The sequence below is a fragment of the Capricornis sumatraensis genome, chromosome 3 (genome assembly GCF_032405125.1).
Source record: "Capricornis sumatraensis isolate serow.1 chromosome 3, serow.2, whole genome shotgun sequence".
NCBI classification, from domain to species: Eukaryota; Metazoa; Chordata; class Mammalia; order Artiodactyla; family Bovidae; genus Capricornis; species Capricornis sumatraensis.
The window spans coordinates 94,987,817-95,014,183 of record NC_091071.1 but is presented as its reverse complement, the minus strand read 5'-3'; positions in this window follow the sequence as shown (position 1 = coordinate 95,014,183).

Genomic DNA, 26,367 nt, shown 5'->3' with positions numbered 1-26,367 from the left:
AATAAATAAATTTAAGTTTAAAAAAAAGTCACCCCAATGATGTAAAATGGAAGTGGAATTTGATTTTCTGTCTTTATGATTTTGAGCCTTTTGCTTAAAGCTCCCATCTGTGGAAATAGGGTCTATTCCAGTTCTATTACACCATGATTTATCAAAGACTGGAGCTGAGAAATGAGTAGTTTCTAGTCTTTTTAGTTATCATTATAAAGTTAAAAAGATCAACTGGTAAATAAGCAATTAGCTCTTGGCTTTTGAAATTTGAATGTCAAAAATGTTAGGGCTACTAAGAGGGGAAGTTTGAAAAAAGGCTCAGTAAACTGGATATAAAAAAAATAGTACAATTAGATAAGTATCTTTTGGCAAATAGCCTATGTTGGCATTGAGAGCAAAAACAAGAGTGTACAATTACTTGAAGAAAAGAGGGGCCAGTGAAGATATTCAGAAGATAGGATGAAGTAATTACAGCTGGGAAATGGAGAGATGAGCTCAGGCCCTTGTTTTGGACATCAGAAAAGAAGGGAAGCTGAGAAAAGCAACAATTTCTGTGGTTCACATAGCCAGTCCCAACACTCTTCTCAATTCCTTTCTCAGTTTCATTCACATTCTCACGATTTCTTCCAACCACTTGGCTGATTTCAGTAGAAATGACACATATTTCATTGAACTCCCAGAACACTCTTATTAAAGATATTCCCTCAACAATAACTGTTTTAGTTTCTGTTGGAAAAAGCACAGCTACACAAGCTAGCCAATTACTATATCTGATAATGGACAAGACTGACCAGTGGGTAAACATGCTGAACCACAACAAAATTAACATTTTGCCTCATATTCCTTTGTTGCACAAATTATAACATAGTTTGCAAAGGTTTGTTTAGACTAAGAGATACTCAGAAGAGCTGTTTGATAGAGGCTGAAAAATATTATAAACTTATCTAAACCTCTGGTTAATGCAATGTTGATTAGGTTTATATAACAAAATGAATTAATTTAGACAATATCAGTTTGGAATTTGAGATAATTCACTCAGAGTCTGGGCTAAGTGGGCTTCATGTGTGTTAGAAAGAAGTGTGTTGCTGATTCCATTAATAGAGTAAATTCTACATAGAAGCCCATTAAAATATTTAATGTGGAATGAAAGCTATTTCCAAGCTCTTCTAAACCAGTGGTTCTCAACCAATGGTTCTCAATAAGGATGCTTTTGTCCCTCAGGGAACATTTGGCAATGCCACAAGCATTTTTGTTTCTAACAATAAGTCAAGAAATACTACTTGTATATAGTGAGCAGAGGTCAGGGATGCTGTGAAACATCTTACAATGTGCCAGACAATCGCCCACAACAAAGAATTATCCATCCCAAAATGTCAATAGTGCTGAGGCTGAGAAATTTCTAAAAGTACCCATTTATCTTATGTCAGTATGCCTATTGCAATCTACACTTATCCAATCATTAAAGTAGGTTCCCTAGAACCTCCACTAGATAATCTTTTGTTGTTCCAGGTTAATATCATAAAAATCACTTAGTGTGTCTATTTGTTATTCTTTGTGGTATATATTTATGATTGTGTGGTGTAGTAGCTGTTGCCATAACATCACCACTAATGTGACAACAAAAGATATTTGTAAGTGAGCAAATTAGAATTTTAAAAAGAAATTGTACTGACACAACTCATACATTTAGACTTGTCTTTCCTTTCTTAGACTAAATATAACTTATGGGAAATTTTAAGTAAATTTGAATTTTGTTTGAATTTGAGGCAGTGGACTTATTTTAAAAAACAATGCTTAATAAAAATGAATATTCCAATAGTTGGGCTTAAACTATGTATTGTATAATGTGTACTACTAGAAAAAAGTGGCTTAATGATAGAACCACAGCTATTGTGATTATTTTATACTATATTATTACTTATTATTTAGTAACTTGACTTACATTCTAAACTAACTGCACATTTCCAAAATGTACTTTGTGTTAAGTTACAAAGTTAAAATTGAAGAAAGAAATCAACATGTTTAGACAAAGGAGTCTCGAGGTAGTTTTACTGGGGCCTCCAAAAGCTACTAGACCCTAGGGCAGCTTTGTATTAATTAATATAGCTTTGCTTTAGTGATATACATTTGTAATTATGCACTCTTCAATATCTAAAGAACTTAATGTGTTTCAGATGAAAAAAGCCAGACTTAACAACACCCAATATAAAATAAAATTTAATCCTGTTGTAAGAAAATGAGGAAACATAAGCAAAGGTAACCAGCTGAAACCCAGAAAGTAGATACAGAACACTTTTCCTCTTTTTCCAAACTTACTTATAAAAATTTTCCTTGGAAGAAACAATTATTTTTCACTGTTCATTAAAGTTAAAGAAAAAAAAAAAATCCCTACCGAGTAGACCAGAGTACATCAGAGGGAATAACAGGACCATGCCTAGATTAGTTAATCACTTGCACCACAGAATCAATTGGCATTAAGCAGGGGACTTAAAACAGTCCCTCTTCTCTCAATCCTTGAGTATACAAAAAGGATTTCCTTATTGAGGGGTAAACTGAATTTAAGTAAAAGAATGGAGATTATGAACCAGTTCTGAAAACCAGAAAAGTACCTAGGCATTAATAAATCTACTTGTGATCTACGAAGGAGCTTGAGAAAGGGTAGAATGACATAAAATTAAACAAAAGGATAAAAATGATCAATTTAAGACCTTCTACTTAACCCTTCAAACTCTTTTTTTCTAGGTGCTCCTGCTTCAGTAATGATGATAAAACATGGGACTTTTGACCCAATCCTGCTACTGGCTTTCTGAGTAAACTTAGAAAATCACTTAACGACTTTTTGTGAGCTTCCAGTGCACAGTGATAGCATCTGTCCCATATGTCTTGTTTCCTTGACGTAGAACATCATTCATCAGCCAGAGAAAGACCAAGCATGCAGAACATCCAACGGAGCCCAATGTGTGGTACTGCAGGTGGTTTTCCTCCAACACCTTTCTGCACTGTCTCAGTTCTAATGAACAGTAAATTTCTCCTTTGTTAAAACGGCCCTCCCGTGAGTTTGACTCATCTGGGAAGTGCCAGACAGGGTTTGTAGGGGATAAAATTTGTTAAGCTTTATCAAGTATGCTTTTAGGGATATATACAGGTACAAAACAGAGATCTTACTCAACAATTTTTCATACTGTAGCTTTTAAAATGAATTTGCTATAAGACTCCTGCAATTCTTTGAACTTTACATCTTATTTATAAAAACATTTATGAAAACAAGACCTGCAGTTCTCCTAGCTTGTGACTCTCCTACATGGGTGTCTATCTTCTCATAGTGCAGAGCTTTACATGCTTGTAACACATGAGTGATACAGACTTGAGAAAGGTAAGAATCTCTCACTAGAAATCAGAGCCAGCTCAGGAAGAATATTAGAAGGATATGTACTTAGAAAGTCCTCTAGTTGCTTACCACATTTGTATGAGTAGCACAGTTGGCTTAGTACTCATATTTGGAGACTATATTTGACAATTTCCATTTCCTATTACCCAGTTTGTTTAAGTCAACCAGTATAGTGACTACAAACACTCTCAGATATATCACCAAATTGAATGGCTCTGACTTCTACTCCCTTCAAATGCCAGTACAGAGTCCCAAGGAGCACTCCATCCACTTTTAAAATAGTCATGCTGCATTATAAAAAGTACTTGATTTTTCTCCTGCCTTCCTGTCATGGAACTTCTACAACCCTTGCAGTGATGACCTGAGTGATAGAAATGCCTTTTTTAATGCATGAGCTTTGTTATTCATGATCACATCTGAGTTTTTGATAACGAGGTTACTCACAGTGGATCCTTAGATAGCTTCAGGTTGAGATCTGGTCCCCCAAAATACCAACCTCTAGTTACAGGGTTGGAATTTGAGTCAACCCAAACTCTGGAGAGGGAAGGGAAACTGGATTTTGAGTTCAGTTACCGGGACATGTATTTAATGAATCATGCCTATATAACAAAACCTTAATAAAGACTTTGGACACATGCTCAGTGGTGTTCCCTGACTGGTATACACACTGATATGCTCAGATGATGACAGGCCCAGATTCCACACGAAGAAGACGTGGAAGTTCTAAGATCAGAACCCTCCCAGACCTCACTCTGTCTCTCTATGTTTGATTTTTCCTGAATTGTATTCTTTACAACAAAACCTGTCATTCTAATTAAGTACTTTACTGAGTTCTGTGAGTCATTCTGGTGAAATATCCAACTGGAAGATGTTGAGGAAAAACCTGAATTTGTAGTCAATCAATCAGATGTATGGGTGGCCTGAGGAAACCCTGATCTTGCCCTGGAATTTGTAGCCAGGGAGGTCTTGAGGAGGATTGAGCCCTTAACCAGTAGGTCTATGCTAACTCCAAAAGACTAGTGCCCTAACTGAACTGCAGTATACCAGGTGGGAGTGAAGCAGAATGAGCACTCCTGGGGCAGCAAGTGACCATAAGGAATGAATGGAAGGCATGGTGCATCTCATGCTTTTTCACCTTCTCCCTACTGCTTCCAGATATAACTCTTCTGGGAGATGCTGAGCTATGATGCCTGTCTGGGTTTAAAGCAGGAACTGCTGCTATCCCCTTTGGTACTAAGCTCCAAGTCTAGAAGATGTTATCTTTAACAAGATGGGCTTCTCTGAATGCTTACAACTAATGGGAGGAAGTGCAACACAGGGAGGTGTGTGTGTGTGTGTGTGTGTGCACATGCGCACACACTCAGTCACTCAATCATGTCCCACTCTTTATGATTCTATGGACTGTAGCCTTAACTATGGTCATATTTTCTAGACCATCACCAAACAGTAAGACCAATGGAAATATCCTCCAGCAAGCTTGCTCTTCCCATTGATCAAGCCCTAACTCTATGAGGGTCCAGAAAGAGAAAAACAGTTCCTCCTAACTCCAGCTTGAGGTCTGTCTCTCAACTCTTCATTTCTTATCCTCAGGTAGACCTTTCCCAAAAATGTTTGTTAGTAGTAGCCAGTTGATGCAGAGTGATACAATTATGTAGTGCCAGGAATGTTTCAAAAATCAAAATAGACATCTAGTTTCATTAATCTAGTTCCATACTCAGAATATCCACACCCCAGCCAGTGTTGAACTGGGCCAATCTTATTCAAGACCTTTCTTTCCTATAACTCAGTTTGTTGTAAAGTTCAGACTTCCAGGTTTTGAGCAAAGAAATGGCAACCCACTCCAGTATTCTTGCCTGGAGAATCCCATGGACAGAGAACCCTGGTTGGCTACAGTCCATAGGGTCTAAGAGTCCATAGGGTCTAAGTGTTAGTCACTTAAAACAAAGTAAGTAAAGCCATATAGGCTCAGTTCAGTTCAGTCCAGTCGCTCAGTCGGACCCCATGGACTGCAGCACTCCAGGGTCCCTGTCCATCACCAACGCCCAGAGTTTACTCAAACTCACGTCCATTGAGCCAGTGATGGACACTCTAAATATGTTCAGGATACTCTAAATTCATACAAATTACAGACACATTTTCCTTAGTGATACAAAGCATGAGGAAACTCTACCAAACCTGTACTCAATCCTCAGTATCAAATAGAACAGGTAGCTTCTCCAGTGAACATCTGCATTCAGCTCAGTGGTCACTTCACAGCTTTTCTCAAGAGTGATTTGCCCATGCTCTCTTTAAAGAGCCCATACATGTGCTTCTCTCAGAAAAAACTAATTCTGCCTCAAGCTGTACTGAAACCTTACCTCCTGGGAAGGTGAAAGAGCTTCCAATATTTTTAAATGATTTTTGTCTATCATATATGAGAGATATATACAATATATAAGTTAATAAACTGTGATCTGAGAAATATATGGAGCACCAACCTAACTATCAAATATGTCATCAAAAGACATTGTGGTCATATTTTATAAACATGATATTTTTTAACCAAAACAGCTGGGCCGTGCCTAATTTTAAGGACTAGTCACTCCTTAGAAAATCTGCACTCTATGCAAAATTGTTCACATGCTCTGGGTGAAAAAGAATACCACCATCTGGATTTAAGGCCATTAATGCAGAAAGAAGAATTGGTTTTCAAATTAATCTTGCTTCACAATTATAAAGGGGAAAAATATCAAAATATGCTCAATTACCCTTTATTTGTAGGTAATGATGGACAACATCTTTACCTTTTAAACTCTCATATATTTTCATTAGTTGTTTATTTAACCAAGTACGGCAGCATTTCAATAACTTGCATCTAAAATTTTACTGTTCATTTGCTTGCAACTACAAACCCTGGAGGTTCTACATACCTGGCCCTGATCTTTTTCCACTCCATTTCTGATAAATAATTCTTGCCTATCTTTGCTTCCATCTCATTTGAAGCAAGGCCAATATTTTCTTATCTGCTCTCAGATGTTTATGTACATTTGATACGCATCTGCCTGTCCCTAGCATTAAAGCAATCATATCTCTCCAGCATACTCTCTGCTTAATAATAATCTCAACCGAATAACTTTAACGCACACATTCTGATGTACAGATACAAAAAAAAAAAAAAAGTAGAATTCCTTGGTTCTTATTTGGTTAGGAACCGTGACATTTCCTGTGCTTTAAGTCACGTGTACTTTTAGTGGCTGTTATTGCAAAAGATGGTTTTATTCAATTAAAAAAAAAAAATCAGAAACTGTGACCTTCCCTCTCTGAGACGGATTCAGCAGCATAGGGGTTTAGGATCCCATGGGAGAAATCTACTTCCTTTCCATCTGCTTCCAAGACTTCTTGTTCTCATGGCCAGAGGGGTAGCCTGGCTTTTCATCTAAGAGTGGTAACATGGCTGAAAGTAGAGGGATATTTCTGTGATTCAGCAAACGCTTACACAATGCTACTTTTGCAGCAGCCCTGAGGTCCTTGAGTGGGTAGAAAGACTGCTCAGAAGGAGCTGCCACTTCTGCCCTAGGGCACCTCACTTGTCACTTTCTTCAGGGTTAGGTTTCTCTTGAATGAGTTTCAGGTGTGCTACCATCAGACAGAGCAGGGGAGAGTGGGTCCCTGCTGCTCCAAGCCAGGAGGGAAACCACATGGCAAAAGCCAGGTGCTCCTTCAGCCACACTGCCTGCTCTTCTTCCCCCAGCACAGGGCACCCATGGGGCTACCTGCCTAGCCCCTACTGGAAATACTGATGTAGCAATGGAATACACACAGGCCCCTTCACTCATCTCTCTATTTGTTTATTAAACAAGCTACTGTATTATCTACTGTCTTTTTCACTTCTTAGCAGAGAGCAAGGAAGTGAAAAAAGACTTTACAAAAGAATACAGCATGTTTATGTCACATCTTTTATTTGAACAAAATCATAAAATCCTAAAAGTCCCTCAAGAAATACATTTCTCTCCTCTAAGAGATGCAACTATGTCTAGAAAAGACTCTCTTCTCATGTTTATATCTGAACAAAATATTTCCCTCCTTTGAATCCCATCAATTTATATATTTGTATCCATGAAGGGGTGTGTGTGTGTGTGTGTGTGTGTGTATAATCTTAAAAGCTACATATATATATATATATATATATATATATACCGTATTTTTATAATATTCTATCTCAAATGATTATATGTCTATATACTCATTTAATCCTTGATGGTAAACAAATAAATGAATATAGGTTACATGTTAAATTACGATCACCCTTTCATCTGTAACCTATGAGATAATCACTCGCTATTTTTCTCTGGCTTACTGTAATTGTGCTTCTCCTTTAAAGGAAGCTGCCCATAATTTCATAAATAAATGTGGTTGTTGTGCTTTGGAATCTTGATTCCACTGTGAGACAGGAAAGAAGAACCAGCCCTCCCTTTTTCTCTTCACCAAAATGATGAAAAGAACTGCTCTGAGTTTTGCCTTGTGTTTGTGAATTTTTGCAACTTCTCTAATCATTTTTCATAAGGGTTTTCACAACTTCAGTGAGTTTTGGGGAAAAATAACAATTCTGAAAACTGTACACATTATTAGCCACCCTTTGAAACCCTTGCAGCAAATGTCTCGGTCCAGCCAGCAGACCATGGGAAGCCTGAGGATGCCAGGCAGCTTCTTATCAGAGAAATGAGTGGGAGAGCATTTCCTTGTAGTGACTGTAACAGCAATGGTCATTCTAGGCAAAACAGCCATAATGATTACATCTACAAAATGGTACACTGGTCTCTGAAATGCAACATGAATATTCGCAAGAAGGGAAGATAACCAGCTGCAAACATGGCAAACAAAACATACTAATGCACAAAACCAAGGAATTGTTCTGTTGTTTTCCCCTCCTGGCTTAAAAGAACAATGTCAGAAAAAGCAGAAAAGCAGTTCAAATGACATTTTGTTTCTTTTTCTTCTCTAATGATTCTGTGAGAAAAACAAGAGAAAGGGCAACTACTACAAAAAATCCAGGTTTTAGAAGAGAAGATGAGGATGGGATGGATTTGCAGATAAGATTCTAAACAGTGAAGATTAAATTGGAAAATAATTGAATATGGAGGGGTAAAGGGGTTTAGTTAACTCAGGACTACAAAATGAAGTACACAGGGGCACATATACAGTGATTTCCAGAGAGTAAGGGGAAGAAGAGAGCAAGAATAGTTGAACTTAACAAGAGGACCTATAGGAAAGACCTGAAGGATGCGTGTCTTACCTAGGGAAGGAACCAGGAAGACACAGAGAGCTCCTCACAGTTGACTGATTCCAAATAAGCCACTCACACATGAGGCATGGTACTCAGGTCTGCTTTCTACCTCCGGGTCAGCCATGACTAGCAGAAAACCATCAGTCACTCCCACTCACAAAATGCAGTGAGAATGATTGATTGTTCGAGACTGAATTTGCCCGGCCTGATTCACGGGAAATCTTAATGGAATTCGGGGGCCCTGAACTGGAAACTTGGGTTTTGGCCTGGAAATGGACCCCAAACCTTGGGGCGAAGTCCAGGTGGGCCCTAGTCAATCCAAATCTACAGCTTCAAGAGGAAGCATTTGGAGACTAAGTTCCACACATTGCTTTCTTAGACACTTTTTTAAGGTTTTCTTTCTAAAAATAAAAATAAAAATAATATAGCATTTCTTGATATTTCAGGAGCAGATTCTGTTAGTACTTTCATTAAGAAAATGTTTACTTCTTCTCTCTCCATCTGAATATGATAGCCCTTCATTTTAAATATTAAAATGTTAAACTATTAAAATATCTTTTAAGACAATAGTTTCATGCACAGATATATGATACAGAGAAAATTATTTTTCAATAAATACACATTCAGCTGCAATGAAGTATCCAATATTTTGCTAGACACTTTTGCAGTCAATTCTAGTCCGACAATGCTGAGGACTTCTGATTCATTGCAAAATCACATTTTTTCCCTACATTGCAAATGAAAATGTTTCTTCCCAGGGTAAGAACATTAACATGGCACAAGATAACAGCCGCTTCAAGAGACTCCTTTTCCCCCTTTTAAATTATTCCCCACCTTCCTTTATTACTATTTTTAACTCAAAGACAAATGAATTACTTGTTGAAATTCTAGATTGTGGGAACACTAGTTTGGTTCTTTAGGCTCTTTCTTGGCTGGAAAGAGGAAATGCCTGACATTTCTTCAAGAGAACAATGATGACAAGCTATATGCTGCCTGGACATGGCAATCACTTCTTTCCCCTTGAACCCTCGACCTTTGAGGTTTACAGGCTGGCTTGAGCTCGAATCTGAACTCTCACAAGACCTAGTAAGGACATTTATTTTCCATGGAGAGCCCTCTCATTTTTTAAATTCCTCCTTTCTCCAAGTATGACAAAATCTAAGTTTAAGCCTCTGGGTAAACTCTAAGGACATGTTTCAGAGCAGCCTCTCAATTGCTTGTGGGTTGTACTATTTTTATTAACAATGCAGGTCACTTCTTTTTCACTCATTTTATAGCGGTTTCCCCTGCTATGCACTATCAGCAAGGAGGTTGCATTATTCTTAAACATTTCTTAACCCAAAATGGAGTAAAGAAGCAATTACCTTGGGGCAAACCTTGCTAATGGATGTACAAAATAAATCAAGACAAAATACAGATGCTCACACACACAGTTTAAAACTACGAAGACTCAATGCTAAGACATGAATGTAGTTCTAGTGGAAGGCACTCAGCAATGCGGTGCTCGCTGCACAGGGTGCCTGTCATTTCTGTAAGAGCTCAATGTGGAAAAACTGAGCACCATTTTCCCCTTCTGCCTTTCTTTAAGTAAAAGTAAAACTTGTCTTCAGGCTTCTTTCGGTTAGCGAAAACAGGTACTAATGTAGTTCTTTTGCAAAAGTGAGGTGGCATAAAGCAAACTCTCAAAAAGGAGGATATCTGGATAACTTTACACTCATTTCAGTATACACTTTAAACAGGGAAATGAATAAATAGATTCCGAGCAATTTATCTAATTCAGAATAAAATATCTAGAGACTGTTTGGGATTAGCCCAATTTTAAAGTCTCTCTAATGCGGCCGGCTGTGATTGCTCCCTGAGGAGTCAAGTCTGGGGCTGGAGTGGTGTGAAATCTTCCCCTATGAAGCACACATGCTTTGACATAGCCAAAACACATTAAGACATCTCCTTTACTCCTAAATGTATTCAGCATTCTTTTTGATATTTCACAGGAGACTTATATTTAATGAAAATGAATTTGGGGACCAAACTATTGAGCACACATTTATGGGACAGGTAGCTTGTTGAACAGGCCGCATATGGCACACGTACTGTCCAGCATGTCTCTGGGTCGACTTGGGCTGGAAGGAAAACCCTGCATCCAGACGCAGTAGCCAGCTGCATGGAACAGATGGAACGTTCTCTGAGCATCACATCACTCCCACTACTGCCTAGCTTTTCTACCTGCAGTTCTTGCTACTTGTTTAACTTAAAGCTCCTTTAAATGTATTATAATTTGGAACTTTGAATGAAGAAAACTCACATGTTTTATTAATCCATTATCTCGATAATTTGAATACTAACTACCTAACAGAACTGAGAGCAAGGTACTGTAGTAAAGCCAGCAATGTCAAATTCATGTTGAAGGTAGAGAGGGTAAGAGAGTTTAATAGAACTGCTTATATTAAAGGTCTCAGCTAGTAGATCATCCCAGGAGTCTCTTCCCCAGAAAAGAGGTACTTGAATGTGAAAAGAGAGTGAAGAAAGTGAAAATGTTATTTGTTCAGTCCTGTTAGACTCTTTGCGATCTCATGGACAGTAGCCCACCAGACTCCTCTATCCTTGAAATTCTCCAGGGGAGAATACTGGAGGGGGTTGCCATTCCCTTCTCCAGGGGATCTTCCCCACCCAGGGATGGAATTCAGGTCTCCTGCACGTACCGTCTGAGCCACCAGGGAAGCCAGAAAAGAGTGCTTGACATAAATTTTTCTAGAATCATAAAATACTACATTTTATTTATTTTTTTTTATCAGATTATAGCTGCTTTACAATGTAGATACATCTATCCCCTCCTTCTTAGGCATCTCTCCCAGCACCCCCATCCCACCCTTCTAGGTCACCATGGAGCTGAGCTGAACTGAGCAGAGCTCCCTGTGCTCTACAGCAGGTTCCCACTAGCTATCCATTTTATACATGGTAGTGTACATATGTTAGACATCCAAAAACTATATATAAAAATTGGGCCAAGTTTTTTTTTGGGGGGCTGGAATCCAATTACCCCCCCTTTTATTCCTTACTGGACCCCATTTGTATGCCTAAGGTAACTGATAGATGTCCAGTCTATGTATTTACCACATCTCACCTCAATAAATCTACTCTGATTTTGCTACAAATCCAATCCTACGGATGATGTTTACCACAAATATTTAAGCTATACCTTCTGTTTCACCAGGTCGTCAGTTAGTTACACAGTCTAAGATGTGGTTGGTGATCACTGTATAAAGACTAGTGATAAGGCTGAGAGGTTGCAGAAGGGTGGTGCAAACTAGAAGATTCTGGGGTTGGGAAATGGTGATGTTGAAGGTATCATCTTCTACTTCTTATTCCCAGTTTCCAAGATTTCACGCACCAAGTCATTATATTGAAATAAAGGACTATGGACTGACAACAGAGACAGAACTAGAAGATGAGTATCTTTGAATCACTTTCATCTTAAAGACAAGTAAAACCACACCAAGAGCATTTAATAGGTCCAGTGAACCTCAGATAAGCACATGACACCACCCTTATGGCAGAAAGTGAAGAGGAACTAAAAAGCCTCTTGATGAAAGTAAAAGAGGAGAGTGAAAAAGTTGGCTTAAAGCTCAACATTCAGAAAACGAAGATAATGGCATCCGGTCCCATCACTCCATGGGAAATAGATGAGGAAACAGTGGAAACTGTCAGACTTTATTTTTTGGGGCTCCAAAATCACTGCAGATGGTGACTGCAGGCATGAAATTAAAAGACACTTACTCCTTGGAAGAAAAGTTATGACCAGCCTAGATAGCACATTCAAAAACAGAGACATTACTTTGGCGACTAAGGTCCATGTAGTCAAGGCTATGGTTTTTCCTGTGGTCATGTATGGATGTGAGAGTTGGACTGTGAAGAAGGCTGAGTGCTGAAGAATTGATGCTTTTGAACTGTGGTGTTGGAGAAGACTCTTGAGAGTCCCTTGGACTGCAAGGAGATCCAACCAGTCCATTCTGAAGGAGATCAGCCCTGGGATTTCTTTGGAAGGAATGATGCTAAAGCTGAAACTCCAGTCCTTTGGCCACCTCATGCGAAGAGTTGACTCATTGGAAAAGACTCTGATGCTGGGAGGGATTGGGGGGCAGGAGGAGAAGGGGACGAGAGAGGATGAGATGGCTGGATGGCATCACTGACTCGACGGACGTGAGTCTGAGTGAACTCCGGGAGTTGGTGATGGACAGGGAGGCCTGGCGTGCTGCAATTCATGGGGTCGCAAAGAGTCAGACACGACTGAGCGACTGAAATGAACTGAACTGAACTGAAGTAGCAATAGTGCATTGGTAATGAAAGACTCTTCATTTCAAGGCAAAAAAAAAAAATTGTAAAGCACAGCTTTTTTCATATTTGTGGGAGTACATGTCCATATTTGAGTATGGCTTCAGCTCAGCAATGAGTACATCTGGGGATCATTAGCCATCAAGGGCTCGTTAGTTGAAAAATGGAATTAGAAGTCATGATTCCTCCAAAGTTATGAATTGCATCCTCAGTAAGGAAAATGTTCTCTCTAAACTGTTTTTAAAAGCATAGAATGAGAAACAGTTATGTTTGGATTATGAATACATGCCAGAGAAGGAGAATCAGGCAGTGAACGACTTCAGCCATCTTTTGCAATATCAAATGCCAAAGGAGAGGAGAGGGGGGAAGAGGAATAGAGAGAAGAGTACGAAAGAGAGAAGAGGAGACGACGCTAGTGGGAGAGAAGGAAGGAAAGGGGAGGGAAGAGAGCAGCAGTCAGTCTTTTTTAATTAGGAGACCAGATTTCCTGTGTCCATGAGTCATCAGTTGAAGGCATTTGATGACCATTTAAAAGAATTCTTGACCTTACCAAGGCAGATGCTGCATGCACAGCACAGCATTGTATCCTGAATAGGACAAACTAGTAACTGGTTTTGTGAATCACTCACATTACGAAGAATGAATCCCTTGGTGTATTTGCACCCGAGAGGCTTTTTCACTTTTTTTAATAAAAATTAAACAAGGCCTTTCTTTGTAGCTAGGCAGTGGCACCTCATTGTGGTTCCATCACCATAGATGTAAAAGACTCTACAAAGAGTATACTTTCAGTGGATTCTATAAATACAGTCACGGGTCGGAATGCCTACAGTATCTATAAACACATATGTGATCATATTTATTATCAGCCCACATCTTATTTCTCCCTTTCTTTTCACTTTCATTTGATGACAAAGACGGATATGAATTCCAAAATGTTTGTTTCCTGACTTTCTTTTTCAGTCTAAAATAAATATCTCATAAGTGCTTTCCTCCTTGGGCAATGTGTTTCTCATTTGCTGTGGCACTAAGTGTATAGGTATGGCTGACCGCTAACCTGACATGTGCCTGTCACCAGGGACCGCTGACTCTTTCATCTTCTTAATGGACATTTCTCTACAGATGTCTGTGGCCTACCTGACTATAATCCTTTAAATTTTAATTCACTTTACATTTAGCCTGGTCATAAATACCATTTAGGTACCAATACTCTGCTTTATGCAATCCCTAAGGTGGTGCTTTTATTTTAATGAGGCCATTTGCAACTTAAGAGCAAAAAAATTCCATCTTTGATTGAATATATTTGTCAGTTTTATTCCCGATTGGCATTTTCATGGGAAAGCTTGGATAAAACTAAAGGATGGCTGCTTACCAAGTGGGATAAAAGTTTCAGTATGTTTCTATTTTCAAAATTTACTGAATAAATTGGTCTTTGAAATTCATTTTGAAAACATCAAAGGAAACCCTGGCTGTAATCAAAAGTCAAATCCAGAATTAAGTTATGTTTCAAATGAAATTTCCACTGACTTTTTTTTTTTCTATTTGAGGGAAAAAAAAAAATTAAAACTCCAGTTAATAAACTATTCACATAATGGGCTAACATAATAAAACACTAGGTGAATACAGAAGAATATGTGCAAATAGTGACTAGTTATCAATTTTGCAATTTTGTTGTCATATATTTATTTCAATATTAGTCTCTCTTATTTCCTTTCCCAACAACCTTAGCATTTGGGAGCTGAAAACTTGCCACTGACTTTTAAAAATATTTTTAATTGGAGGATAATTGCTTTACAGTATTGTGTGGTTTCTGCCATGCATCAACATGAATCAGCCACAAGTATACATATGTTCTCTCCCTATTGAACTTCCCTTCCACCTCCCCGCAACCCATGCCACCCCTCTAAGTTGTCACAGAACAACAGGTTTGAGCTCCCTGAACCATACAGCAAATTCCCACTGGATATCTATTTCACAAGTGGTAATGTATATGTTTCAACGGTACTCTCATAATTCACCCCACCCTCTCCTTTCCCACCTGGGTCCACAAGTCTTCTTTATGTCTGCGTCTCCATTGCTGCCCTGCAGACAGGTTTGTCAGTACCATCTTTCTAGATTGCATTTATATTCATTAATATACAATATTTGTTTTTCTCTTTCTGACTTAAGTTTTTTTGAAATTTGGAATGAAATAAAATCTGTTGAAAACTATCAGCACAGTTGTCTGATTATGGGGCCAAGTTTTCCACACTAGTGCACACACTTCCTTGGCACACACTACTGCCCCAGTTCTACACAGGCTCTCTGTATTCATAGACTTAATTTCTATGTACATGTGATTAGAAAACACCAAATTAGGTTTTTGCTCTAAGTTGATGGTGATTTTCTTTACTTGAGAGGAGGAGCAACAGATGAGAATTTAATTTAAAACAAAATAATATTGAAATATTTTCTTTGGAAGAAAAGAAATCTTGACTACTTAAAATGCTATAATAAATATATTAGTTAACATGGTTATTAATCTAACTATCAGCTTAGTTTTCCAACTTTGGTTTGCAATATTCTTTAAAAATAAGAGTAATGGTAGTTATTTCCTTAAGTAAGATGAATTTAATACAACAGAACAACAGCTTTTGTAAGTTTTTATAAAACTTTTGCTTTCAATGTAATCCTTTCATCCAATTTTAAGATATTTTTGTAATTATTTGACAAATATGAAACTAAGGCTCAGAGAAGTTAAATAACTTTCAAATGTCACATTGTAAGTCATGAAGCTGGAATTCAAAACTACACTCAGAATTCCAGCACTTAAAAATTTTGCCTTCTGTACTGCTTTTTCATTGTTTGCCAGGTATCATTTTTGTTGTTGTTGTTTATTGTTTATTTAAGATGTTAAAGGTATTTTAATAAGACTAGGCCAAGATCAAAAGTGACAGATGCTGTTCTAACATATCTTCAATAATCTTTATTGGACCATGTGAAGCTGGGAAATTGAACTTCCATTTCAGCAAATGTCCATGTTATTTGTTTTCATATTTGGATATTTTTGTCCTTAAAATTTCTCTGAATGGACTCTCAACACAAATAATGTGCATTGTGAGCTTAAATAATATTTTAAAATGCAAAGTTTATAAATGAAAATACCATCACTACCATTCCCTAATGTATGGTGACACAAATATTTAGATGCTCTATAAAAAGAAGCATCAATATATCATTCTGTTTTACCAAGTAATTAAACCACTGAGGAGACTCTGCTTGCACTGAGAATTAATTCAGTCTATTTCTCAAAGTTTATCACCCAAAGTATCAGTTGCAAACTGACACGTGGTAAATTTGGAAGAGAGGATAGAGAAGAAGGAAGTTCTGTAAAAATAAACTTAGGCTGGACTGTGCTTTGTCACTCAGTTGTGTCTGACTCTTTCAGACACCATGGACTGCAGCACGCCAGGCTCCTCTGTCCATGGGGATTCTCCAGGCCAGAATACTGGAGTGGGTAGCCTTTCCCTTCTCCAGGGGATCTTCCCAAGGCTTCCAAGAACCCAGGTCTCCCACACTGCAGGCGGATTCTTTTACTGACTGAGCCACCGGGGAAGCCCACGTTAGTATTTTTCATGCTTCAGGGCTTCCCCAGTGGCTCAGCTGGTAAAGAATCCACCTGCAGTGCGGGAGACCTGGGTTCTATGGAAGGCTTGGGAAGATCCCCTGGAGAAGGGAAAGGCTACCCACTCCAGTATTCTGGCCTGGAGAATTCCATGGACTTACAGCCCATGGGGTCGCAGAGTTGCACATGACTGAACAACTTTCACTTTCAATGCTCAGAACACTGTTTCCTACTCAGTGTAACCTTGCCAACCTCCTATCCTTCTGCCTTCTGTCTCTTACTTCCTTTCTTCCTTTTACTCCTGCCTTTTTCTGTCCTATATTCCTTGTGCTATCAGTTAGCAATAACCTACCTACCTCTAATACTTAAAAGATAAAGAAAAAAAAACACTAAAAAGCAAAACAAAATTAATGCCAAGCCTATTTGGAAGGCTTGAATTTTCAGTTGTGAAAATATATGAAGCAAAATTTTTCGAATAATCCCGGAGTCCTTATCTTTTTGAAGACTGAGGAAACTTAGAGCAAAATTCTTATAGAGCCAGTTAATGCACATGCAGACTGTATATTCCTGAAGACCTTTTTTAAAAAATGTACTGAGTTTTGGCTACACCGCATCTTCGTTGCTGTGTGGGCTTTCCTTTAGTTGCAGCCAGCCAGGGGCTACTCTTTGTTGCAGGGGGCGGGCTTCTCATTGCAGCGGCTTCTCTCGTTGTGGAGCACAGGTCTACGGCACATGCGCTTCAGGAGCTGTGGCTCCCAGAGTCTAGAGCACAGAGTCAATAGTTGTAGTACAGGGTCTGAGTTGTTCTGCGGCATGTGGGATCTTCCAAGACCAGGGATAGAACCTGTGTCTCCTGCACTGGCAGGCAGATTCCTTACCACTGAGCCACCAGAGGAGTCCCTGATAGCTTTTAAATGAGTATTGCTGCTGCTGCTGCTGCTGCTGCTAAGTCGCTTAAAGGTAATAGGTTTGAAGCGTCCTTAGTTTTCTTCATAATTGATAACAATAAGCACATCAAATTTTTATTTCACATTTTCTGCTAACACTGTGTCAGACATTGTGTTGACTGTTTTTTTGTTCATCATTTCCTTTATTCCTCACTACTTCTCATCAACTCGACAACACTTTCTCTGATCCAAGACACAAATGACTATAGTCACAACCTAATCATTGCTCCTGGATGCCTTTTGGTCTATTCATTCAGGAGCCAGAGAGATCGTGTAAAGCATAAGACATACCATGCCACTTCTCTTTTCAAAATCGTTCCATGGCTTTCTGTTTCATACAGAATAAATTCTGCCAGTCTTACTCTGCTCTCTAAGGCCTCACATGTCTGACCAGACCTTCTGTTACCTACCTGCTGCCTCCACTCACTCCATTCTGCAAACAGCACTGGCATATTCATTCATTTTTTAACACACCACATGTAAACTTCTTGTCTCAGTGCCTAGGTATTCATACTTCCTGCAAACCTGCAAAACTTTTCTTTCAAATATCTACATGACCAACTCCATTATTTTATACAGTTATTTCAGAGCACAGCCTCTCTTGATTATTTTCATATCAGCTTTAGTTGCTTTGCTTTCATGCCACAATGGGAGAGTGAAGTAGTCATGACAGAAACTGTCTGGCCCATAAATCCTAAAATATTTACTATTTGTCCCTGTACAGAAAAATTTTGCCTACCCATTTTTCCCCTCAGTATTTATCACTATGTAGCATGCAATGCGTTTTATTTGTTTTTTCATTGCTGTCTGTCTCTACTTGATGTAAGCTCGATGGGGGCAGCAGTTTTCAACATACTGCTTGTTGCTATATTCCCAGAACATATAATAGTATGTGATACATGACATGTTCAATAAATACTTGCAAATGCTTGGAGATGTTTGCTGGATGGCATATTCTGACTCTATATACTCATGTTTATAAAAAATGTTAATATTCTTTATAACTTACTGTCTAACATATCGTGTTCTCCTAAAGAAACTTCATTTCAAATAACAGTTATATTTATGGTGATTTAATGATTGTTGGCCATCAACCTTGGATTAAGTCTAGATATAAACAATTTCACACCACAGGAATTTGAATTTTTGAAATTATAGTCATAAAATTTGGTTTAAAATTGTGCTGTGCATGACGCTGCAGAGCAGGATGGGATGGGAAGGATAGATGTTCCTGCTCTGTTCCTCATTTAAGATTTTAAAAGAGCTCATGAGATCCTAAACAATGTCTAGGTGAAACATACACTCGAGGTATTATAGGTTATTGAAAGATGTCCAGAATCTGAAATCATAAGTAGAGGTAAAAGTCTTGACTCTATCATGTACCAATTGTATGAAGATTATTAAATCACCTATATTTTAATCATGATTTGATGAGTAATCAAAATAAGATGCTGCTGTTGCTGCTGCTGCTAAGTTGCTTCAGTCATATCCAACTCTGTGTGACCCCATAGACGGCAGCCCGCCAGGCTCCCCCGTCCCTGGGATTCTCCAGGCAAGAACACAGGAGTGGGTTGCCATTTCCTTCTCCAATGCATGAAAGTGAAAAGTGAAAGTGAAGTCACTCAGTCGTGTCCGACTCTTAGCAACACCATGGACTGCAGCCCACCAGGCTCCTCCATCCATGGGATTTTCCAGGCAAGAGTACTGGAGTGGGGTGCCATTGCCTTCTCCACAAAATAAGATGAACTATGGTTTAATCTATCCTACCAAAATTTTCAGCGAACGTAAATTTAATATGGAAAATGTACATTTTTGTTTTTCAAAATGTTACAAACATATGGGTTACTCTGAGAAAACATTCTGATGCACATAGAAGTGATTGGTTCAATATTTTTGTCTTTCCACATATCTTGATACAGTTTTGTAAGGAATTTGAGGTGAGTTGACTTGAATGGACCCAATTTCTCCACTGACTAAGTATGTTGTCTTCAGCCATTTATTTAACATGGTTGAGACTAGGTTTCTCCTTATGTAAAATGAGAATGATAACAACTATTTAACAGCATTCTTATGAGAATAAAGAGATTATACGTAAAGTATTTGGCAGCACATCTGTTTTAAAGTTATAAAATTTCAACTCGCCAGTTTTCTATCCTCTCCCCACAACTCTTACCAACCAGAGTCAGTCAGGTAAGTTGTGGTTATGATTTTCAAGTTACCTAACAACTTCATCAAATATTGCATAATATGTTAACATCCTGTGTCCAGGACCTTTCAATTTTGTTAGATTTTGATGTCTCACACACACACACTCACACATACACACACAAAGAAATTATTCTTTGATGATAAATTTCAGACTCCCAGGAACAATTAAGCAAGAAAAAAAAAATATTTTCTTAATCTTTCAAAGGATGTCATGTAGATACTGGGTTATTCTCCTAGTATTAGTGAAGTAAAGCGAAGTTGCTCCAAGAGTCATGTCCAACTCTTTGTGACCCCACGGACTGTAGCCTACTAGACACCTCCGTCCATGGGATTTTGCGGGCAAGAATGCCGGAGTGGGTTGCCATTTCCTTCTCCAGTATTAAGCATGGATATTTCCTTGAAACATTTCCTCAATAATATCCTATTTTGTCCCTAACATCAATTCAGTTTACAAATTTTTCTTTTCTTTGGAGGGGAGAATTTCTGGGTTATATCTGTTTTCACTCTCTGACTTAAAAAGAATGTTGTATTACTATAAAACCTAATATGCAGCTCAAGAAGAAAAGGGAGTCTGTCCCCATAACTCTACTGTGAAATCTGACATGCAGTGTAAGTCAGCCCGTTTTAGAATTGAAACTCAGCAACTGTTGCTGCTGTTGTTTAATTTGTTTTCTTTACTGCTGCTGTGTACAGGCTGGGATGAGTAAAATCTTTCCACAGGGAGTCTGAGAGCATTTTCCTGTTCCTGCAGCAGCACCTAGCCACGTAAGAAAGCATTTCTCTTTTTATTAGTGTCTCCGGGTCCTCATTATTTTACCTTTATCTTCATTCTTCTGCATTTCATCTGTGTCTTTGATCATGCTGTACTTTGACCTCTTTCTAGCTTGAAAAGGTTTTATTCATAGACGTTTCCCACCTTTCTTAACCTTTCTCAGAGTCAGTTATTTTTCCAAAGGGTCAACAGCTACGGAATTCAGTATGCTAACTTCAAATAGTGACCTCTTTAAATAAACATTGCTAAAAGGAGTTGTTCAAAGGAGTTGTATGGTCTAAATAAAGCTGGGCTTACTCAACCTTGTGAAGCAGTTGGAGTTTTTCTTTTCCTCCTTTTCTATCAAAACACAACTATTCTGTGTTCCATTTCCTTAGGCCTCTGCTTTAGCTGGTTGACATCAGTACCTCAATGTTGAATTAATATTATTATAGTCTTCTTTCTCAATACTTTCTCTAATTATTAGAATTTTTATTCACCATATTTCAAGGATATAAACATATTTTTTTAAATATGACTGAAAATATTTGAAATTGAGATGCATCTTAGAACTGATGACTTTTCATCATTAAATTGACAGTATTTTTATACCATGGTTGTACATAAAATAATGTTATATCTTACAACTGATGAGATTTTGGTAGAGGTCAAAAATATGGGATTCCTAGAAATCAAGAAACATTAGTTTGTGTGAATCTTAGGCAAAATAGAATATTAGTTCAAGTGTTCATTTTGACCAAAAAGTAACAGCATTACTTTCTCCAAACTCCACCTGTCATGTAAAACTGCAGCTAAAACAACTGGTCCAAAGTCCAAAAGGAGCAACCCAAAATTTATATAGAACAATCTCAAAAAAGACAGAATGATCTCTGTTCACTTCCAAGGCAAACCATTCAATATCACAATAATCTAAGTCTATGCCCCAACTAGTAACACTGAACAAGCTGAAGTTGAATGGTTCTAAGAAGACCTACAAGACATTTTAGAACTAATATCCCCAAAAGATGTCCTTTTCATATAGGGTACTGGAATGCAAAAGTAGGAAGACCAGAAACACCTGGAGTAACAGGCAAATTTAGCCTTGGAGTACAGAATGAAGCAGGGCAAAGGCTAATAGAGTTCTGCCAAGAGAACACACTGGTCATAGCAAAAACCCTCTTCCAACAACCCAAGAGAAGACTCTACACATGGACATCACCAGATGGTCAACACTGAAATCAGATTGATTATATTCTTTGCAGCCAAAGATGGAGAAGCTCTATACAGTCAGCAAAAACAAGACCAGGAGCTCAGATCATGAACTCCTTATTGCCAAATTCAGAGTTAAATTGAAGTAAGTAGGTAAAACTACTAGACCATTCAGGTATGAGCTAGTCAAATCCCTTATGACTATACAGTGGAAGTGAGAAATGGATTTAAGAGACTAGATCTGATAGAGTGCCTGATGAACTATGGACGGAAGTTCGTGACATTGTACAGGAGACAAGAATCAAGACCATCCCCAATAAAAATGAATGCAAAAAGGTAAAATGTCTGGCTGAGGAGGGCTTACAAATAGCTTTGAAAGAAGAGAAGTGAAGAGCAAAAGAGAAAAGGAAAGATATACCCATTTGAATGCAGAGTTCCAAAGAATAGCAAGGAGAAATAAGAAAGCCTTCCTCAGCGATCAATGCAAAGAAATAGAGGAATACATTAGAATGGGAAAGACTAGAGATCTCTTCAAGAAAATTAGAGATACCAAGGGAACATTTCATACTTAGATGGGATCAATAACGGACAGAAATGGTATCGACCTAACAGAAACAGAAGATATTAAGAAGAGATTGCAAGAATACACAGAAGAACTGTACAAAAATGATCTTCACGACCCAGATAATCATGATGGTGAGATCACTCACACTCACCTAGAGCAAGACATCCTGGAATGTGAAGTCAAGTGGGCCTTAGAAAGCATCACTATGAACAAAGCTAGTGGAGGTGATGGAATTCCACTTGAGCTATTTCAAATCCTAAAAGATGATTCTGTGAAAGTGCTGCACTCAATATGTCAGCAAATTTGGAAAACCCAGCAGTGGCCGCAGGACTTGAAAAGGTCAGTTTTCATTCCAATCCCAAAGAAAGGCAATGCCAAAGAATGCTCAAACTACCACAGAATTGCACTCATCTCACATGCTAGTAAAGTAATGCTCAAAATTCTCCAAGCCAGGCTTCAGCAATACGTGAACCATGAATTTCCAGATATTCAAGCTGGTTTTAGAAAATGCAGAGGAACCAGAGATCAAATTGCCAACATCTGCTGGATCATCAAAAAAGCAAGAGAGTTCCAGAAAAACATCTACTACTGCTTTATTGACTATGCCAAAGCCTTTGACTGTGTGGATCACAATAAACTGGAAAATTCTGAAAGAGATGGGAATACCAGACCACCTGACCTGTCTCTTGACAAATCTGTATGCAGGTCAGGAAGCAACAGTTAGAACTGGACATGGAACAACAGACTGGTTCCAAATAGGAAAAGGAGTACATCAACCCTGTATATTGTCACCCTGTTTATTCAACTTATATACAGAGTACATCATGAGAAACGCTGGGCTGGAGGAAGCACAAGCTGGAATCAAGATTGCTGGGAGAAATATCAATAACCTCAGATATGTAGGTGACACCACCCTTATGCCAGAAAGTGAAGAAGAACTAGAGTCTCTTGATGAAAGTAAAAAAGTAGAGTGAAAAAGTTGGCTTAAACCTCAACATTCAAAAAACTAAGATCATGGCATCAAGTCCCATCACTTCCTGGAAAATAGATGGGGAAACAGTGGCTGACTTTATTTTGGGGGCTCCAAAATCATTGCAGCTGATGATTGCAGCTATGAAGTTAAAAGATGCTTACTCCTTGGAAGGAAAATTATGACCAACCTAGACAGCATATTAAAAAGCAGAAACACTACTTTACCAACAAAGGTCCATCTAGTCAAAGCTATGGTTTTTCCAGTGGTCCTGTATGGATGTGAGTTGGACTATAAAGAAAGCTGAGCACTGAAGAAATGATGCTTTTGAACTGTGGTGTTGGAGAAGACTCTTGAGAGTCCCTTGGACTGCAAGGATATCCAAATAGTCCATCCTAAAGGAGATCAGTCCTGGGTCTTCATTGGAAGGACTGATGTTAAAGCTGAAACTCCAATACTTTGGCCACTTGATGCTATGAGCTGACTCATTTGAAAAGACCCTGATGCTGGGACAGATTGAAGGCAGGAGGAGAAGGAGACGACAGAGGATGAGATGGTTGGATGGCATCACCGACTCAATGGACATGGGTTTGGGTAGACTCCAGTAGTTAGTGATGGACAGGGAGGCCTGACATGCTACACTTCATGGAGTCGCAAACAGTCGGACATGACTGAGTGACTGAACTGAACTGAACTGAACAAGCAGCTTGCTTTGTGGGGATGGGAGTGCTGACATATTTCCAGAGGATAAGTTTCTGTTACTCATGAAGATTCCAAGATATTTTAAAGGAATCTAAGAGAAGGAAAAGATATAGACTATACTTCAGGTGGTCTCTTTCCACCCAGTTCTGTAGGTGGTAAGAATTTGTAAAACCTATTCAAAAAAAAAAAAAAAAAAATCCATATTCCTAGCATTCACTCTTGTTTCCTGGTAGTTGTTTCCTGAATTTATCTTTATAAAAGTAGGAGTATGTCACTTTGTCAATGTGAATGGGGTAGAATGAAACAAAAATGAAACAATCTGTTTGGTTCCTTTCATCTAATTACCTAATTTAATCATGTAGCATGTGTCCTCTATTTCTTTCCCAGCTATTGGGCTCATGATTTATAAATCCAGGAGGAATATTTCTATGTGTGCAATGTTGCCCAATATGGTCAAAATTACATCGCCTATCTTGTATCTGAGATGGATTTGCCTGGCCATATATCATTAGAAATCCTTCTTGGGCGCTAGGGACTATGTGCTTGCAGTGTGACAAATTTGCCACTAGATGGTGATCTTGCAAATTAGCTCACTTTTCTTCAGGTGCCTTGTGTAGGGAAAAGCCATAAATGTTTATTTTTTTCTAACACTTTAAACATTGTACCAAACTCTAACTAACTTACATCATTAAATCTTGGTAATTTAAAGTCATAAATTGGAATTAGAGAATTAGAATGTGGTTTGAACTCTAGGTAATTGTCCTAGATTCTGATTAAGAAACCAAACTGAGGGTTACCCTCTAGGCAATCACAAAATACATACTGACATATATCTTAGAGATAAGGCCAAAATAACTTAAACTTTAAAATATTTCCATGTACACAATATCATAAAATTTTAAATATTTCCATGTACAATGAACCATGATACATGGAAATATTTTAAATTTTAAGATATTTTGGCCTTATCTCTAAGATATATGTCAGTATGTATTTTGTGATTGCCTAGAGGGTAACCCTCAGTTTGGTTTCTTAATCAGAATCTAGGACAATTACCTAGAGTTCAAACCACATTCTAATTCTCTAATTCCAATTTATGACTTTAAATTACCAAGATTTAATGATGTAAGTTAGTTAGAGTTTGATACAAACTGGATGCTTGGGGCTGGTGCACTGAGACGACCCAGAGGGATGGTATGATGGGGGGGGGGGTTCAGGATGGGGAACACATATATACCTGTGGCAAATTCAAGCTGATGTATGGCAAAACCTATACAATATTGTAAAGTAATTAATCTCCAATTAAAATAAATAAATTTATATTTTAAAAAATAAAAGAAAAAATATTTCCATGTATTTCCAGTGAGGTTGATCCATGGAACATATTTTGTTGTGATTAGACTTGATCTTTATAGTTTCTATGAATTTAAAGAGTAAGTGTTTTCTAATCTCTTGACTTTAAATACTGTGTCTAAATATATGCTCTACTAATCTCTCTAAATTTTGATGCAATCTACTATGAACCTCTTGACTGAATCAGAAATATTCTAGTACATCTGATGACCTTTCACTGAACTTTGAAAATCAAATTTGACTTTCTATTTGAGTGACCATTTGGCCAGCTTCATTTGAGTGATAGCCTGCCTTTCCATTTACAAACCAAGAACTTTAGCTTAGCCTGAAAATACAAAGTTGTGGCTGTTAATGCCAATGGAAAGAGGGATTCCAGAATAATATTTTAAACTCTTTTGATTCATTTTTCTCCTTATGTGTTTCTTTCTTAAACTAGACTCAGGAAACAAAACCCCTAGCTTGCTGTTTAAATTGTCTCTCTTTTTCTAAGACATAACTCTTTCACAGTAATTTTAATATACAAACACTTTCTATGCATGTAGTCTGAACCTCAAGTTGGTTAGACCACATATTTAAGGAATGCTTTTCTAATCCACAATGCTTATCTAATCCATGTTTGTAGAGATCTGGGCATAAGCAAAATTGTACCCATTTTTCTTATTTTGCATCAGCATCATGAAGTATTTTTCTAGGTACTCAAGGATTCAGTTCAGTTCATTCAATTACATAGTCGTGTCTGACTATTTGTGACCCCCTGGACTGTTGCACACCAGGCTTCCCTATCCATTACTAACTCCTGGAGCTTGCTCAAAATTGTGTCCATTGAGTTGGCGATGCCATCTAACAATCTCATCCTCTGTCATCCCCTTCTCCTTCTGCTTTCAATCTTTCCCAGCATCAGGGTCTTTTTCAGTGAATCAGTTCTTCACATCAAGTGGCCAGATATTGAAATTTCAGCTTCAGCTTCAGTCCTTCCAATGAATATTCAGAACTAATTTCCTTTAGAATGGACTGGTTGGATCTCCTTGCAGTCCAAGGGACTCAAGAGTCTTCTCCAACACCACTGTTCAAAAGCATCAGTTCTTTGGTG